This window comes from Oryx dammah, unplaced genomic scaffold, assembly GCF_014754425.2.
Source record: "Oryx dammah isolate SB20612 unplaced genomic scaffold, SCBI_Odam_1.1 HiC_scaffold_17, whole genome shotgun sequence".
NCBI lineage: Eukaryota > Metazoa > Chordata > Mammalia > Artiodactyla > Bovidae > Oryx > Oryx dammah.
In genome coordinates, this window is record NW_024070201.1 from 79,196,225 (window position 1) to 79,216,116 (window position 19,892).

The 19,892-nt window shown below is 44.4% G+C and overlaps 1 pseudogene; it reads right to left on the reverse strand.

Annotated features, from left to right (window-relative positions):
• Nucleotides 1-8,210: 8,210 nt before the first annotated feature.
• LOC120876024 lies at nucleotides 8,211-9,120 on the reverse strand (annotated as a pseudogene).
• Between the last annotated feature and the right edge of the window lie 10,772 nt (nucleotides 9,121-19,892).

Consider the following 19,892-nt stretch of genomic DNA (forward strand, 5'->3'; position numbering starts at 1 on the left):
GTGTGTGTATGTGAATGTATGTGTGTTAGTGTATGTGTGTGTTTGTGAGTGTGTATGTGTGCATGTGTAGAAAGAAGTGCATCGGTCAAGTCACAGGGAGTTGGGAGAACTCAGGTGGAATCCTCGCCTCATCTTCTTGCAAACTGACGCTCCTCTCCGGACTCCCATTTCCTAATTCTAATTCTCCAAGTTAGAGGACTGTGTTAGGTTTGTAGATTGTAAACGTGATTTTAGCGGTGGAACCCTTACTTTCCAATGCAGGACTTCATGAACGTGTAAGAGAGCCTGACAAGCAAGGACCAGCCTCCACCTCCAGCAGCTTCATTTCCGTCATGGGGTCCCTGGAACACAGTCTGAAAACTGCCAGTCTATGTACAGTTTCTACAGTTTCTCCCAGCTGAGGTTTTATAACTATGATTAGAAGGGGAAAAGTTCACAAGGCAGAGGCTAAAGCAGCATGATTTTCCTGAAAACAGGAAGTCAGAGCTGCCAAACTGTGAAGCCAGGGCTTTCAGACCACACCGCATTCTTTCTTAAGGAACCTTTCACCTCCTTTTGGGTGAATTGTTGACGGCAACGGCCAGCTGTTGTGTATACATGGGAAGATTGCTGGGCTGAAAAGGAACGTTCTCAATAGCCAGCTGTGACTCATTTGCAAATTATTTCACCGCTTAGAGCCTCAATTCTTTGTGAAAAGAGGGGAATGGAACAAGCTAGTCCTCGGAGGTTACTGATGGCTGAAAATGTTCTGAGATGGAGAAAATTATTAATGTGCTCACAAGAATTGTGTGTCCAACTGCTGTGTTTCAGGCACCACTGGCTCCGCATAGGGATTATAGCCTAGCGGGAGGACAGACACCGAACAATGACGAATTATGTGAAAAAGAAAGTGCCGGCTGACAAGCGATGAGAGAGGAACATCTCAGCTTGGACCAGAGGGTCCGGGTGGTCTTCCAAGACAGAGAGACAGAGTCACAGTGAGACGCGCAGGCAGAAAGAGATAGAGAGACAGAGACAGAGAGAAGCGGAGAGACAGAATTAGGAAAACAAGGCCAAGGGCATCGGCGATGGCTGAAGATCAGGGAGAGAAGTTTGATTTCAGCCGAGGTTAGAGATGTGTGGCCCAGAGAACCAGGTGAAGCCACTGTCTGATGCACCAGCCTGTGGGCCAAGCAAACTCTGGTCATCTTTCTGCTCTACTTGGCTCCAAAACCTTCGAGCAGCTTGCACAAAATAACACAAAATCGCAGATTAAAGGAACGGTGGAGGAAAAAAGGAGATCAGAGCCAAGAACAGGAGTAAAAACGCTCATCACAGTGACCTAAATTCTGGCTACAGATGTCACAGATTTTACTCAAAACTTCTCAGTGATCAAAGTAGAAAGAACTTGTGTTTCTATGTTCAGTGGTACAGTTCACAGTGTTAATGGAATCATCACAGTAAAATTGTTGATAGGAAAGCCATCAGAGTGTAAAATTCCTCTGGGGTCCTCCAGTATAAACCATTCATTGTGGATGTTGATACAATGTTGTCTGCTAAACTCTTCTTTAATCACTCTCTTTTGTCTGGCTTAATCCAGTGGGAGACTTAAAAGCATCAACAACCACCCACCTTGCCATAATATTATGCCCTTAACCATTCTGAAGGAGATCAGCCCTGGGATTTCTTTGGAAGGAATGATGCTGAGGCTGAAACTCCAGTACTTTGGCCACCTCATGCGAAGAGTTGACTCATTGGAAAAGACCCTGATGCTGGGAGGGATTGGGGGCAGGAGGAGAAGGGGACGACAGAGGATGAGATGGCTGGATGGCATCACGGACTCGATGGACATGAGTTTGAGTGAACTCCGGGAGATGGTGATGGACAGGGAGGCCTGGCGTGCTGCGGTTCATGGGGTCGCGAAGAGTCGGACACGACTGAGCGATTGAACTGAACTGAACTGAACTGAACTGAACCCTGATATCCTGATACATTGCTCTCTAGACTGTTCTCTTACTTCAGAGCCTGCAGCATAACTGGTCCTTTCTTTACCTGAATACAGAAAGTTAAAGTCTTAATCACTGAGTTGTGTTTGAGTCTCTGTGACCTCATGGACTGTAGCCCGCCAGGCTCCTCTGTCCATGGAATCCTCCAGGCAAGGATACTGGAATGGGTTGCCATTTCCTTCTCCAGGGGAATCTTCCCAACCCAGAGATTGAACCTGGAGTTTCCTACATTGCAGGCAGATTCTTTACCTTCTGAACCACCAGGGAGCTTGGGTTGGAGCTTCATTATGACTGTTACCTTTGAAAAGTGTTATTCATTAATATTAATTTAATTAATTCAATTTTAACATTTTGGTTTCTCCTCGTTTCACAGTTATTTGGGAATAAAGCCATTTATAAGATTATTCCATTAACAAATCCACTTTTGAATAATACTTTTTGAATTGCTGTTTTAAAAATAAAGTTCCTGGTCTAGAACTCCTCATACAGAACTTAATGGTGGTCTTATTGAAACTAATCCTAACTATTTAACAGAAGCCAGTCAGTTCTCCTTTCTCTTCATGCCCTGAAATCATGCCTGACTTGAGAAATTGGTCTTTTCTCTTTTTTTAAACAGAATTTGTTTAATATTTTCTTCATCTCTGGATGATGCCAAGCATACATGTGAGAATATGTATTCAATTAATGGACTTGGTATCATATACACTTAAGATCTTAGCTTATGTGCCTTTGGATATGTTATGAACCTCCTTCCTGAGCCTTACATACTTTATCTCTTAGATAAAGATGATTAAAACCCCTGTCTCATACTTTGGTTGTGAGAATTAAAAAAAAAAAATTGTGTATATCAGAGACTTTCTGTAGTATGTAAATGAGGGCAATAAACAATCCTGTCTAACAGGGTCATTTCAAGGATTAAAAGAGTACATTTGAAGAAACATCGGGGAGGGAAAAATCAGTTTGATATTGATAGTGGTCACCCTTCATCCGTGTACGATACAGCTGTCCTATCACATTGCTGTCAGGAGGCTCCATTTATAGCCACTCTAGACAGAACTTGGCAGTGTCTATAAAAACTTTTAAATATACATGTCCTATAGGCAGCAATTCAACTTCTCAGTTTTACCATAAAAGTGCATATTAGCAGGAAGGGTGTATACAAACGTGTATGTTGCAACACTCTTTGTAATAAATTAGCCCAAACTGGAAACTCCCTAAATGTCCAGGGAGGAATAGGTTTGTAGATTTCGGTGTGTCAGTTCTACAGAACAGTGGAAAAGACTGAGGGAGAATTATATGTATAACATGGAAAGAGGCCCAGGAAGTAATGATTGGATTTTTTAAAAATCAGCATATAGAAAAGCCAATCAATATGAATTTCACTTATGTGAATCATATAGAGCCACATAAAACAGAATTAGATATTTTTGACTGGCACATGTAAGAATATTATTAAGCAGAAAAAGTATAAATGTTCATGCCAATATAAACCATAATTACCTCTTGGGGAGTGCAGGAAGAGGTTGACATGGAGGGTTACTGTTTAAAAGAAACATTTGGGACTTCCCTGGTGGTCCAATGGTTAAGACTTCGCCTTCCAATGAAGGTGGTACCAGTGTGATCCCTGGTTGGGAGCTGGGATCCCACATACCTCCTGCCCCAAAATCCAAAAGGCATAGAACAGAAACAATATTGTAATAGATTAACTAAAGACTCTACCAAAGAATGATCCAGATCAAAAAATTTCTTTAAAAATTAAAAAATAAAGGAAACATTCCCTTACCTATGGTGTTCTAATTTTTTTAAATGGAGAATCTGCACATATGTTATAGAGTTGGAATACAATTTTTAAAAGCTTTGGGAACACTGCCTGGCATATAATAAGCTTCGGCTGCTGCTGCTAAGTCACTTCAGTTGTGTCCGACTCTGTGCAACCCCAGAGATGGCAGCCCACCAGGCTCCCCCGTCCCTGGGATTCTCCAGGCAAGAACACTGGAGTGGGTTGCCATTTCCTTCTCCAATGCATGAAAGTGAAAACTGAAAGGGAAGTTGCTCAGTCGTGTCTGACTCTTTGCAACCCCATGGACTGTAGCCTACCAGGCTCCTCCGTCCATGGGATTTTCCAGGCAAGAGCACTGGAGTGGGCTGCCATCGCCTTCTCTGATAATAAGCTTCTAATAAGTGTTAATTCCTTCCTTTGACATAAAATTTTTAAGTCATCTGCCAAGTGAATTGAGATTTATCCATTAATAAGCAAATACTTATTAACACAGAGTTCGTCCCAGTCATATCCTATGCTTCAGGGAAACAGTAGAGAGATGTTTACAACTTGAGTAGAAGACAGATAAGTGAAAAAGAAAAAACTGCAGTCTCACAGGAGCTGATAGATGAGATAGAGGATGCTATGGGAATATACCACAGTAATGCGTAACTTCATCTGCAGGAGTCAGAGACCAAGGAAGACTTCACAGAGGGACTTCAAAGTCATAGCCCCTCCTGTATACGTTGTTGCTACTTAGTCATTAAGTTGTGTCCGACTCTTGTGACCCCTCCCCTTGGATTGTAGCCTACCAGGCTCCTCTGTCCTTGGGATTTCCCAGGCAAGAATACTGGAGTGGGTTGCCACTTCCTTCTCCAGGGGGTCTTCTTGAACCAAGGATCAAATCCCCGTCTATTGCATTGGTAGCCAGATTCTCTACTGCTGAGCATCCAGGGATGCCCCCTCCTATGTATAAACTGCCAATAACCCAAGTGGTCAGAAAGTGGATCAAATCCCAGCATGAATTAAAAGGACTGAGGCAGAAGAGTTACGGCCAGAGTTAAAGGAGCTTAAGGATGTCTGCCATGGTTCACCATGACCTGTACACACAACCACTGAAGAAGCAAGACTTCATCAGCGTCTGTCCTTTGCTCAAGAACCGTCTTGTGAAATAGGATCAAAGACAAATTAAAATCCACACTCAGTTCTGCTGCAGACTCACTGAGTTGGCTTTCCTATTTCAGATCACGTCATAGCGTGGGGCCCCTTCCAAAGCAATTCATGAAAACGACGGGAGGGTTATCGGAATCATGTTCCGGGCTGTGGTCAAACTCCAGAGAAACAATAAAAAAAGATACAAACTCTAGTACATGAAGGGAAATTCAACTGGAGATGAGGTGAGAACAGAGGGTAAGCCAAACATCCATGCAAGGCCAAGAGTGAGAAGCGGTCTAGGGAATAGACGTGGAGTCAGAGCTGCCAGAGGCAGTCTCTCTCCTCTGACTGTCTCTTAAGTCAGGTCGCACCCAGTCACTCAGTGGTTTCAGCCGTGAGCATTAGCCACATGGCACTCTGATCTCCTTCAGAGCTTCTGCGCTGTCTTTGCTCTGTGCTCACTGTGACTTGCTCACAGCTTTGGATCTACTGGTTTAGGTCCCTATTTCTAGCCCCAGGGAACCCCATGACCCTGCAGATGTGACCTTAATCTCTTTTCACACACAGTCTACATGTATCTTATTGATTTGCTGGCTCTGAGTAACCATTGCTAAACCCAACTCAGTGAGGGCTCTCAGTTCCTAATCTAGAGTCAGCCTTCCTGGTCAGGATCAACCTTGGGATAGATCAGTACCCAAGGCAAGGGGAATAAAACATTTGTTCCAAGTCATAAATGGGTTGGTATGAGTGGTACTTTGTAAAGAGGTCTCTAATGAATGTTCATGGTCGTAATGCCATGCTCCAGCTGGCTTACGGTATCAGCCACAAAGCACCTAAGGCCATAAAGCTAAGAGGTGTCATCAAAAATCCATGAACGCAACCTAATTGTCCATTGACAAAGGACTGGATAAAGAAGATGCGGTGCATATATACAGTGGAATATTACTCAGCCATCAAAAAGAATGAAGTCACGCCCTGCGTCCAGCCACATGGATGGACCTGCCAAGTGTCACACTGAGTGGAGGACGTCAGGCAGAGGAGAAACGTCCTACGACATTCCTTGTACGTGGACTCTAAAAAGAAATGATATAAACAAGCTTCCAAAGTAAAACATACAATATTTTCTATCAGTTCAGTTCAGTCACTCAGTCGTGTCCGACTCTTTGCGAACCCATGAATCGCAGCACACCAGGCCTCCCTGTCCATCACCAACTCCCAGAGTTCACACAGATTCATGTCCATAGAGTCCGTGATGCCATCCAGCCATCTCATCCTCTGTCTCCCCTTCTCCTCCTGCCCCCAATCCCTCCCAGCATCAGAGTCTTTTCCAATGAGTCAGCTCTTTGCATGAGGTGGCCAAAGTACTGGAGATTCAGTCTCAGCATCATTCCCTCCAAAGAAATCCCAGGGCTGATCTCCTTCAGAATGGACTGGTTGGATCTCCTTGCAGTCCAAGGGACTCTCAAGAGTCTTCTCCAACACCACAGTTCAAAAGCATCAATTCTTCGGCACTCAGCTTTCTTCACAGTCCCAACTCTCACATCCATACATGACCACAGGAAAAACCATAGCCTTGACTAGATGGACCTTTGTTGGCATAGTAATGTCTCTGCTTTTGAATATACTATCTAGGTTGGTCATAACTTTTCTTCCAAGGAGTAAGCGTCTTTTAATTTCATGGCTGCAGTCACCATCTGCAGTGATTTTGGAGCCCCCGAAAAATAAAGTCTGACACTGTTTCCACTGTTTCCCCATCTATTTCCCATGAAGTGATGGGACCAGATGCCATGATCTTCGTTTTCTGAATGTTGAGCTTTAACCAACTTTTTCACTCTCCTCTTTCACTTTCATCAAGGGGCTTTTGAGTTCCTCTTCACTTTCTGCCATAAGGGTGGTGTCATCTACATATCTGAGGTTATTGATATTTCTCCTGGCAATCTTGATTCCAGCTTGTGCTTCTTCCAGCCCAGCATTTCTCATGATGTACTCTGCATAGAAGTTAAATAAGCAGGGTTACAATATACAGCCTTGATGTACTCCTTTTCCTATTTAGAACCAGTCTGTTGTTCCATGTCCAGTTCTAATTGTTGCTTCCTGACCTGCAGATAGGTTTCTCAAGAGGCAGGTCAGGTGGTCTGGTATTCACATCTCTTTCAGAATTTTCCACAGTTTATTGTGGTCCACACAGTCAAAGGCTTTGGCATAGTCAATAAAGCAGAAATAGATGTTTATCTGGAACTCTCTTGCTCTTTCTATGATCCAGCAGATGTTGGCAATTTGATCTCTTGTTCCTCTGCCTTTTCTAAAGCCAGCTTGAACATCTGGAATTTTATGGTTCACATATTGCTGAAGCCTGGCTTGGAGAATTTTGAGCATTACTTTACTAGCGTGTGAGATGAGTGCAATTGTGCAGTAGTTTGAGCATTCTTTGGCATTGCCTTTCTTTGGGATTGGAATGAAAACGGACCTTTTCCAGTCCTGTGGCCACTGCTGAGTTTTCCAAATTTGCTGGCATACTGAGTGCAGCACTTTCACAGCATCATCTTTCAAGATTTTAAATAGCTCAACAGGAATTCCATCACCTCCACTAGCTTTGTTCATAGTGATGCTTTCTAAGGCCCACTTGACTTCACATTCCATGATGTCTGGCTCTAGATGAGTGATCACACCATCATGATTATCTTGGTCATGAAGATCTTTTTTGTATAGTTCTTCTGTGTATTTTTGCCATCTCTTCTTAATATCTTCTGCTTCTGTTATGTCCTTACCATTTCTGTCCTTTATCAAGCCTGTCTTTGCATGAAGTCTTCCCTTGGTATCTCTAATTTTCTTGAAGAGATCTCTAGTCTTTCCCATTCTGTTGTTTTCCTCTATTTCTTTGCATTGATCACTGAGGAATGCTTCCTTATCTCTTCTTGCTATTCTTTGGAACTCTGCATTCAGATGCTTGTTTCTTTCCTTTTCTCCTTTGCTTTTTGCTTCTCTTCTTTTCATAGCTATTTGTAAGGTCTTCTCAGGCAGCCATTTTGCTTTTTTGCATTTCTTTTCCATTTTCTATCACAAATGATCAAAATGGAAACCCCATCAGTCTATAACCAGAAGAGTAAAAGGCATAAACAAATCTTTGTGGGGCCTAATTATGCAGTAGCCATGTAGGTTGGGAGTCTTATCTGAAGTAGCTTCCTTAACTTATTACTCAGATTCCTATTATGACTAATAATAAGTGGGCCACTTATTTTTTATGCCAAGGTACCTATAGGAAGATTTGAATTGTTTTTTAATTCAAGGAACTATAAGACACAGAGTGGACATCAGCTTCTTTCCTTGAATTTTTTCAAGGCATCTTTTATGTCCTTGTTTCTCATACTGTATATGATGGGGTTCAGCATGGGACTCACAACTCCATAGAACAAGGACACACCATTATTGGCCCGGTGAGTAGCCAACACGGGAGTGGAGACATGGGACGAGACCAGGGCCACAGAAGAGAGTCCCCGTGGTCAAATGAGAGGCACAGGTACTGAAAGCTTTGGTCCACTGTGGGGTTGAGCGGATCCTGTGACAGCAGCGGTGAGGTAGCCATAGGAAATCAAGGCAACAAGAGCTGATGTCCCGCCAACCACACACACAACGAGCGAGGCCACTCCCTGGCTGCAGAAGGGGCCGGAACGAGACCAGCAGCGGGGGGCAGGTCCCAGAAAAAGAGGGGAATGGCCCGCGGCCCGCAGAATTGGAGCCGGACACAGAGCTGGTCTGGACCAGTCCGGCGAGGAGACCTCGAGTGTGTGCTGCGCCGGCCGGCCGCACACAGACGGGGCGTCCCGAGGCCGCGCAGAGCAGAGGGCCCGATGGCGGTGAGCAGGCCGGCCGCCAACGCTGCTGCAGACGGCCTCCGCGCCTCCCGTCCCGACGAAGAAGAGAAACTGGGCGGACAGCCACGAGCGGACCTCCTCTGCTCCCTGAAGAAGCCACAGAGCATCTTAGGGGCTATGGAGGAGATACACAAGAGGCCTATGAAGGACAATTACCGAGGAAGAAATACATGGCGGGGTGGAGGTGTGACTCCACCGCGATCAGGTCGATGAGGCCCAGGTTCCGCGCCAGAGTCACGGAGAAGATCCCCAGAAACAGAAGGAAGAGGGCAACCTGAAGCTCGGGAGGCTCTGAAAATCCCACAAGGATGAAATTGGTCATCAGGCTGATGTTCTGCCCCAGGGCCATCTCTTCTCTCTGCTGCCTTCAGAGCCCCAAAATGCGATTCCTGAGGCAATGAAAATCCAGGTAAAGAAACCATTTGGTTCTGCCATGGAACCCTAGACCCTCAGAGCCCCAAGAGACAGTGAAAGGCAAATGTCCTACCTCCACCCAATGCAGAAATCCCCTCTACAGCATTTGTTGGGTTTTTCCAAAAGCTTATCGTCACCCTGGTCTCATTTGTTTATGCAAAATTGACCGGCCCCAGAATAGACTGGCATGTTTCATTATCTGGATCATCACCTTCACTGTCCACATCACAGCTTTATCAAAGGCAGTTATTCATAGCACTGCCATTAAATACCACTCCCCCTTTTTTTCAGTTGTTCTAAGCAACGCTATGACAAAGTTAGACTACACATTAAAAAGTAGAGACATTATTTTACTAACAAAGGTCAGTATACTCCAAGCTATGCTTTTTCCAGTGGTCATGTACGGATGTGAGAGTTGGACTATAAAGAAAGCTGAGCACTGAAGAATTGATGCTTTTGAACTGTGGTGTTGGAGGAGACTCTTGAGAGTGCCTTGGACTGCAAGAAGATCCAACCAGTCCATCCTAAAGAAAATCAGTCCTGAGTGTTCACTGGAAGAACTGATGCTGAAGCTGAAGCTCCAATACTTTGGCTACCTGATGGGAAGAATTGACTCATTGGAAAAGCCCCTGATGCTGGGAAAGATTGAAGGCAGGAGGAGAAGGGGATGACAGAGGATGAGATGGTTGAATGGCATCAATGACTCAATGAACATGAGTTTGAGCAAGCTCCAGGAGTTGGTGAGGGACAAGGAAGCCTGGTGTGCTGCAGTCTATGGGGTCAGAAAGAGTTAGACACGACTGAGCGACTGAACAACAAGCTTTGTGATTCGATTATTGAGCCACTCAGATTTATACTAGATTTTTTGTTTTTCGAAAAGAAATTCCTAGAGAGGCCGTTTTGCGTTTCTTATCATCATGGTCTGTTCTGACCAGGCTTTATGGAGTCAAGATGTTCTTTTTCCTTAAAGCAGAGTAATGAAGCACTTAGGGATGTGAAAAACTGGCTTCCCCTTTAGAAATTAAAGAAAGGGTAAGGAAAAAAAGCTCCATGCTGTGAAATGTTTACACTCAATGTTATCAACACTGTGTGTTTGACAGAGAAATGAAGATGATGTAGAAAGTAATAAAATATTGCTATTAAGTTCAGAATATTCAACATATTGCATGAGACAGCCAGGAGATAAGCGGATCACACCCCAGGACGTCAGGTGTGCTGAGAGCAGTGTTTGTCCAGTGCCCTGGGTCTGGGGCACAGCGTCTGAGAGGAATTGCGTTCGAGGACTCCAACAGTGAGGAGTCACCAGAATGGAAATTTTGTGTGTGAGTGGTTGACAGGTGGTTCGCTCAAGAGCTTTGTGTTAAAAATGGAAAAAAAAAAAAAAAAAAACATTTGCAAAAGCACAGGAGAACATATCATTTGAGGAACCTTTAAAGTGTTAGCATGGCCGAAGTACAGAGTAATCAGAATTAAAAGAAGATAATTAAGTCTACCTTTGAGAGACGGCAGGGGCTGACCAAACTGTGAAAGGGCTTCAAAAGTGAAGATGATGAGACATATGTTGAAATGTTTCATCTATATAATTACATTTGTTGCATATATAATGGCACATACTATATATGTATAGTTGTATATATAGATTTACATGTTCACATTTAGTTTCAACCTTCTCTCCCCTTCTGGACTTCTGTCCCCTTTGCCCTGCTGTGTTCTTTTGATAAGACTTATCTCCTCTTCTGGGCTTCCCTGGTGGCTCAGATGGTAAAGAATCCACCTGCAGTGCAGGAGACCTAGGTTTGATCCTTGGGTCAGGAAGATCCCCTGGAGGAAGGCATGGCAACCCACTCCAGTATTCTTGCCTGGAGAATCCCCGTGGACAGAGGAGCCTGGTGGGCTATGGGGTCTCGAAGAGTCAGACACGACTGAGTGACTAGGCACATACACACAGCTCGCCTTCTGCATAGCATGTAGTTCATTGCCTATTGATTACCAATGGTCTCGCTCCCTCCACAAGAATGTAAACTCAATGAAGTTTGTGATTTTTTGGCATTTTTGTCTCTTTTGTTCATTGAAGTATCACAAGCACCCAGACCAGTGCTTGGCACAAAGTACGTATTCAATACATATTCGTTGAATAAATATCATGATAAGGAGTTTGACCTTTTCCCTATGGCCAAAAGAGAAAGCAAGAACATTTTATTTTTGCTTGTTTTTTAAATTTAACTTTTTCTGTAAACAGGGAACTAGATGTCAAATACTAATTTAACAATATAACTGAGAGCAGAGCAGAAGCAGTGGAAAAGGCGGATGAAAGTGAAAGAGGCTGAGAAGGAAGACTGGAAAGTTGCCTCCAACGCCCGCAAGAAAGCTGGTGATGATTCAGATTAAACAGGTAGATGGAGAAACAAACCCACCCTGGAGATGTAATGACGTCATTCATTCTGCAGTAAGGAACCACATCTCGCCAGACAACTCGTCTCGCCGCTCCATCTGTCACATTCAGTCATTGTCAAAGGTATGTTTTAGCAAGTTTCATCCTGATTCTTGCTACTTCAGCCTCAAGGTTCTAAGATATCTAGTCTATTACATTTTTAGAGTGGGATACACGTCGACTGCCAATTATTTTATATGATTACTATATCGATTACCTGGTTACTTTGACCTGAATTATCTGAAGGTGAAGATAAAGAAATAGAATATATGACATACATTAAATTGTCTTATAATTATTTAACTAATATGCATATATATATACACATTTATACACACACACACACATTAGTTTGTGTGGTCTGAGAGTGACTATATAGTTGTTTGGTGTCAGAGGTGAAATTAGAACCTAAATCTCATTTTCCAGGAGTAGCCCTTTCTACTTTACCTTATTCTAAAACCTGGGGTTTCAGTGATCCCTGAGAGGATCCAAGAGATGATATGTTTACATTGTGGGCACACACATGCGCATATTCATGAGTCCAGAATAGGCTAGAAACAAAATTGCCCAGGCGAGTCCTGTTGCTCCTACCTTTTGGCTATGTGACCTTGGGAAAAGATATTTGCCTTTCTGGATCTTAATCTTCTTATCTCCTGCCTATACAAAAAATTAACTCAGATCATTGTCTTCTACTCCGCTTCCCTTCCTTCTTTCTTTCCATCTTAATTTCCATTAGTAAGTAGCAGAAACTTTTTAAAAAAGAGATCTTCTGTAGAATTCCAGATTTATAAAATAGGTCTAGTCCAGCTCCTCTAGTTAAAGTCAGAGCAGGAGGGAAGAGCACCCCTCCACCTTGCCCATTTTCAAGGGTCTTTCCAACCCTCCTATTCTGACATTCAAGGATTCACTGCGAACTATTTCTCAAGAAAGGCAAAGAGCAGACTCACCTAAAACTCCTTAAACTCTGAGTTTCAGTCAGATATCGAATATCAGAAGCTTGTAGCAAGGATAAAACTCATCTCTGCTGGCACCTGGAACACTGTGGTGTTGGTCAAAAAAGTAAATAAAATTTGAATGTAGCTACTTTAAATTGGCCACCAAGGGAAGAACTCAACAGGACTCTAAAGGAAGACCCATACTCTCTAAGGTACTATTGGGGCTCTAGTTAAGGGGTATGACAGGTCTCAGAGAGAATCGATTAGCAACTTGGCCGCCCAAAAAAAGGATGCCAGCTTTGGTTGGGTGGAGTTGATAAGGATCCCAGCTTTGATTGGTGGAGTTGATTTCCATTGGCCCTGCTTCCATTATATTTCTAGTCCCTGATCTGGGTCCAATAAGGTTTCCCTAGAGATAGGGAGAAGGCAATGGCACCCCACTCCAGTACTCTTGCCTGGAAAATCCCATGGACGGAGGAGCCTGGAAGGCTGCATTCCATGGGGTCGAGAAGAGTTGGACACAACTGAGCGACTTCACTTTCACTTTTAACTTTCATGCATTGGAGAAGGAAATGGCAACCCACTCCAGTGTTCTTGCCTGGAGAATCCCAGGGACAGGGGAGCCTGATGGGCTGCCATCTCTGGGGTTGCACAGAGTCGGACACGACTGAAGTGACTTAGCAGCAGCAGCAGCAGAGATAGGGAAGCCAAGAGTGGCTTTTGGCTTCAAAATAGGTAACTATATCATCAACTACAGTCACCTTTGTGTAGCATCAAATATTTTACAGAACTTCTTCAGTGTAAAAATATCTTTTGGATGACTGCAAGGGTTGGAGTTAGGACTGAATGAGTAAAACTGAAGGAGAGAAAGAGACAGAGAGATTAAAAGGAAACAAATAGGATAGTCCAAAGGTAGAGTGGATGCTTTGGAATGGAGTAAATTCTCCATCACTAGAAGTGAGTGAGAAGTAAGGGAGGAGAAGACAGTGATAATCTCACTTACACATGGAATCTAAAAACAAGCAAACTCATAGAAGCACAAATCAGATTGGTGGCTGCCAGAGGCAATAGGTGAAGGTGACCAAGACTGCAGCAATAAGAGAAATAATTTCTGGAGATGTACATCATGGTGACTAAAATTAACAAAAATACATCATATGTTTAACAGTTGCTAGGACAGTACACCTTAAAAGTTCTCCTCATGAGAAACATGGTGTAACTATGTGAGTTGATGTATCTTAACTACATAAACCTACGTGGTAATCAATTCACAATATATACATATACGAACCCATTATGCTGTACACCTTAAACTAATGCAAAGTTACATGTCATTTGTATCTTAATAAAACTGGAAAAAAGTCAAATGAATAGGCTATGAGAGAGAGCATATTCCGGATTATTCGTTGGAAGGACTGATGCTGAAGCCGAAGCTCCAATACTTTGGCCACCTGATGAGCCAACTCACTGGAAAAGACCCTGATGCTGGGAAAGACTAAAAGCAAAAGGAGAGGGGGTGGCAGAGGATGAGATGGTTAGATGGCATCACTGACTCAAGGGACATGAATCTGAGCAAGCTCCAGGAGACAATGGAGAACAGAGGAGCCTGGCATGCTGCAGTCCATGGGGTCACAAAGAATTAGACATAACTTAGGGAGTGAACAACAACAGTGAGAGGGACAGAGTGGATCTGAATTAGTTGACCTTATTGGTTCTTTAAAATTCTAAACGCTATGATTTTGTACAATAAGGAGGAAGAAGAAAGAAGACCAACAGGTACTACCATTTTTGGCTGTGTGGATCGCACCTTTCATATCCTTTATTTTGCAACATCCTCATAGTAGCTCCCAGTGAAAAACATTCTTAAATGCACTTTCAGATGTGAAAATGGAATTTTGGAGAAGTGCCTGACAAGGTCATGCAGAGAGGCTGTGGTAAAGCTGGAATTTGCACTAAAGTCTTCCAGAGTCCAAAGTCCATGTTCAGTCCATACCCCACGGCTGCACGCTGCCCCGCCCCGCGATCCCTGCCCTGCCAACATGAGCACTTGAGAAATGGATGGCAATGGGGAGCATCACTTACAGACTTCATTTAAAAAAAAAATCTATGTGCAGGGAGTTTAATGCAAAAATAATAGTTTGGTCTTTGACTAAGACCAGATTTCCTTCATGTCCATGCTTTGTTTATGGTTTATGGAATGTCCCACTTGGAAAGATCTAAAGTCTATTTGTGTGTCTGGTAAAAGAACATGCAAAAAAAAAAAAAAAAAACCAGAAGGAAGTGGGTACTGTGCAAACCCATGGGGCCCTGTGGCCTCATTCGAGGGTTTGGGCAAGATGGCAGCTGCACCCTGTTTTTGCTGGCAGCTCTTCAAGCTGCGTCCAGATGAGAAAAATCTGCTCCCTTTTCCCGTCTCCACTCCCAGACCCCACCCACTGCTCTTTTTTCAGGGTCAAAACCTCCCACTGTGAAGTTAAAAAAAATCACACCCCTTCCCGACATTCCCAGCTCTTAGCCTACGACCTACATTCTTGGGGACCCTTTAAGGCTTAATACTGGGGCAATGCAGTAGTTTGTATGTAGTTACTCATTTCTAGATTAAAAAGATATGTGAATAAAATCCCCAAACCTCTCTACCCTTTTACTCCTCGTTGCAGAGTGAAGGGTATAAGGTTGAAATACTGGAAGAGTGTGGCATTTTTAAAAAATCCCTGCCTACCTCCCTTCTTCCTTTTCAAGGCAAAATTTCAGAAAGGACTCTTTTTTTTTTTTGATACTTGCAGAATAAGCAGATCATCAATAGAAGCAAATTCTTCCTTCAAGGCATCTCCGTACCAGCCCCTTTTTGTCAGACCATTTGAACCTGATTGTTCATGGTCTACCAAAGTCTTCCATCTGCCTTCTTTTTCCCTTCGGACTCTCTCTAGTTCACCCTTTCCTCCTTAACCTGAAGAAGGACCTCCCTAAATACAGGTCCAATCATGTCATGCCTTGCCCAAGAATATTCATCAGTACTGCCATTCATTAATAGCTTGATGACATTCAAGTTTCTCAGCCTGATCCTCAAAGCCCTTACCACCCAGTGATGCTTGGGGAACCTGTCCTGGAAGTCAAAGAAAAAATATGAATGAAAGGCCTTTGGATGGGGCAAGAAGAAAGTGGTGATCTTCCAAGCACAGTCTCAATAGGAGCCTATCAGTCCCAGATGGGGTGTCTAGAGTGGGGTTCCACAGGGGCTCCCAGTTTAGCAGCAAGAGAAGAGAAAGGAATGGGAAAGCAGGAGCCACAGCTGGCAATGTCAAGGGAAAGAATTCTCAAGGTGGAGAAACTGGAATGGATTTGCAGACTGAAGGAAGGACCCTGGAGAGGAGTTCTCTGCAGCAGTGGCCCTCAGTCGTGGCTGCTCACAGAACAGCTAGTCATGGGCAGAACCAAAATTTAAGCCTGTGCCTCCCATCATGAGAGACACAGAAAGGCTGGATGAGAACCACAGAGGCCAGCACGATGGGAGGAACAGGGAACCCAGAATCAGGAAGGGAGGGGCTTAAACAGGGAAGCGGCGGCACGGAGGACACCATGAGAGGACTATTACGTTTTTGCTTAAAACTGGTCTTGTCTGCCTTTGCCCATAACTGTTTTAGCTCATTGAAAATAACATGCATGCGTGCGCGTGTGCCTCCTCAGCTGCATCCAGCCCTTTGCATCCCCATGAACTACAGCCTGCCAGGCTCCTCTGTGCCTGGAAATTTCCCGGTAAGAACACTGGAGCAGGTTCCCATCTCCTTCCCTGGGGGCTCTTCTGGACCCAGGGATTGAGCCTGCAGTCTCTTGCATCGCATTTATTGGCAAGCAGGCTCTTTACAGCTGAGCCACCAGGAAGCCCCCCAAATAACAGAGAAGTTTATTTTGGGGGGATCCAGGGTAAAGGGAGAAGGTATTCTCTGAAATCCATTATGCAGTCTTAGAATAGACCTATAAACCAGCATGGTAAAACCTAGAAAATAGTTTCCCAACTCCATGTGTCAGGCAGATGTGGCCCTTCAGACACACACAGCATCTATTGTCTATTCTCTTAGAGACTCTGATCCTGTTTGGAGTGCTGGCAAGGATGGAGGCTCTTCTGGGAAGCCACATTGCTGTGGTATCCCCTGCTGAGAGAGCCCACCCCCAGACTTCCCTAAAGAAGTTTTTCTGGGGCGCAGAATTCACACAAGCATGGAGCCACTAGAAATCACGCATCCAGTTAACTGTGTATTGCCATGTGGAGCTGTCCCTTAAAAACAGACCTTAAAATGACCCAGAGCTGATGTTGCTTGGCAAATGTACAACCTCTCTGAATTTGCTTGAGTTTAAAAGTAGCAGTTTGTCAGTGGGCTGAATTCCAAGGAGCAAAGACAGCTGGGATTGGATTCAGGCAGTCAGGCTGATAGATGTTCTCTGGAGAGGGCTCTCCAGCTGGAGCCCAGATGGTGGGAAAGGCCTTGTCTATGAAGCCATAAAAAACCCAGATGAATAAGGAACATTTTAGGCTACGTGGATGTTGATGGTTTGGAGAGGGAGAGGAAATGAGGAGACAATGGGACATCAAGTATCTATTTTGCTGAATCATTCATTGGTCTTGAAAATCTAGAATTGGTCTTCATTCTCTCTACCAGAACCTAGAGAGCCTATTAAAAAGCAGAGACATCACTTTGCTGACAAAGGTCCATCTAGTCAAAGCTATAGTTTTTCCAGTAGTCACGTATGGATGTGAGAGGTGGACCCTAAAAAAAAGGCTAAGCACTGAAGAACTGATGCCTTCAAACTGTGGTGTTAGAGAAGACCCTTGAGAGTCCCTTGGACTGCAAGGAGATCCAACCAGTCCATCCTAAAGGAAATAACACCCGAATATTCACTGGAAGGACTGATGCTGTAGCTGAAGCTCCAACACTTTGACCATCTGATGGAAAGAGCTGACTCATTGGAAAAGACCCTGATGCTGGGAAAAATTGAAGGCAGGAGGAGAGGGGAACAACAGAGGATGAGATGGTTGGATGGCATCACTGACTGGATGGACATAAGTTTGAGCAAACTCAGGGAGATAGTGAAGGACAAGGGGTTCTGGCGTGCTGCAGTCCATGGGATTGCAGAGTCGGACAGGACTGAGGGACTGAACTGAGCTGATCAAGGACAACCAGAAAGATAAGTCAGATGGTTTTCAGGTTGATGTCTTGACATTCTCTGCACTCTGTCTTGACCTCTAGATCTCCACTGACTTCCACCTCTAGCCACCCCAGTAGCACCATGTGGCAGCCCCAACCTAGACCTCACCATAATGGGAGACCACTAAGTTTTCTAATCTCAAAGCCTAAATTCCCCTTGACCAAAACTTCCTGCTTTTCTACTGGGCAACTCTCAGCAAACCTACTTGTGGTGACTTCTTGTTCCTCAAATCCTCCCGGGTGCTTCTGCCCATTGCTCTGGCCCTAAGATGCCCCTACGACCACCCCCCGTGATTTTCTTCTTTTTTTCCCTGTACTGTTCTCAGTCGTGGGGTGCTGATGAGATCAGCTATTTAAATGAGCACAGTTCAGTTCAGTCGCTCAGTCGTGTACTACTCTTTGTGACCCCATGGACTGCAGCACACCAGGCCTCCCTGTCCATCACAGCTCCCAGAGTTTACTCAAACTCATGTCCATGGAGTCGGTGATGCCATCCAACCATCTCATCCTTTGTCATCTCCTTCTCCTCCGGCCCTCAGTCTCTCCCAGCATCAGGGTCTTTTCCAGTGAGTCAGCTCTTCGCATCAGGAGGCCAAAGTATTGGAGTTTCAGCTTCAGCATCAGTCCTTCCAATGAATATTCAGGACTGATTTTCTTTAGGATGGCCTGGTTGAATCTCTTTGCAGTCCAAGGGACTCTCAAGAGTCTTCTCCAGCACCAGAGTTCAAAAGGATTCGGTGCCAGCTTTCTTTAATGAGTACAGAGGAACCTATTTGCAGGGTGGGAATAGAGACTCAGATGTAGAGAACAAACATTTGGAAACAGAGGGGGAGGGGGAGGTTGGGACGAGTTGGGAGATTAGGACTGACGTGCGTACACTGCCTAGTTTAAAATAGACAGCTGGTGGGGACCTTCTGAAAAGCTCAGGGAGCTCTGGTCAGTGCTCTGTGATGACCTACAGGGTGGGATGGTGGAGGGGAGGGAAGCCAGGACGCATAGGAATACGTACAGCTGACTCACTTCATCCTACAGCAGAAAGGAACACAACATTGTAAAGCAATTAGACTCCAATAAAAATAAATCACAACTGAGCGACTTCACTTTCACTTTTCCCTTTCATGTATTGGAGAAGGAAATGGCAACCCACTCCAGTGTTCTTGCCTGGAAAATCCCAGGGACGGGGGAGCCTGGTGGGCTGCTGTCTATGGGGTCGCACAGAGTCAGACATGACTGAAGTGACTTAGCGGCAGCAGCAAAAATAAATCAAATCTAAAAAATAAAAAATAAATGAGGTCTACAACCCCACAAAGGTGTTCGTGGCTGCATGGAATCTCCCGTCTTTTGCTGACCGGCTGTCTTATTCCCCGCAGCCAGCCCCAGGCAGCCTTTCTTGTTACCTTTGCCTGGGTGTGGACTCTCCTTGTGCTAAACTCCCAGAGCTGCTACTTGCTAATCCTGCGTGGCACCCGTTGCTTTCTGACTCAGATAACAGCTGCGCGTCTGCCTGTATTACTTCTCTCTGAGGCCCCTCGGGGTTTAAGCTTCCCTACATCCCAGTGCCAGTGCCAAGCAGATGCTCAGAGACTGTTTTCTGAATTGGACAGGACATTCTACACGGGAACTTTTAAAGCTTCATCAGGGTATCAGCGGCAAAGCTCAGAGGTGGGTAGTTTTTCAGAGAAGCAAACTAAAATTAAATGAAGATATTCATTTCTCATTGTTGTGTAAATGAATTAACACAAATTTAGCAGCTTAAAATTATAGGCCTAGTATATTACCTCTCAGTTCTGTAGGTCAGAACCTGGGCACAATGTGCCTGGGCTCTTTGCTTATTGTCTTCCTCCTGAACAGGGTGGGAGAAGATATTGGTGTTTTTTTTTTTTTTTTTAGCTCTACCCACCAAATGGCAACCCACTCCAGTATTGTCTAGAGAATCCCCGTGGACAGAGGAGCCTGGTGGGCTAGAGTCTATGGGGTCGCCAAGAGTTGAGCATGACTAAGCAACTGAGCAGGCACACACCTCTTTGAATAGAGTGTCCGCACTTCTTGCATCTTATGAAGGAGGGTGGGAGGTGCTTCAACATCCCTTTTGCAGATGAGAGGTAATAGGTTGAAGTTGCTTAGAAAGGTCTTGCTGCTT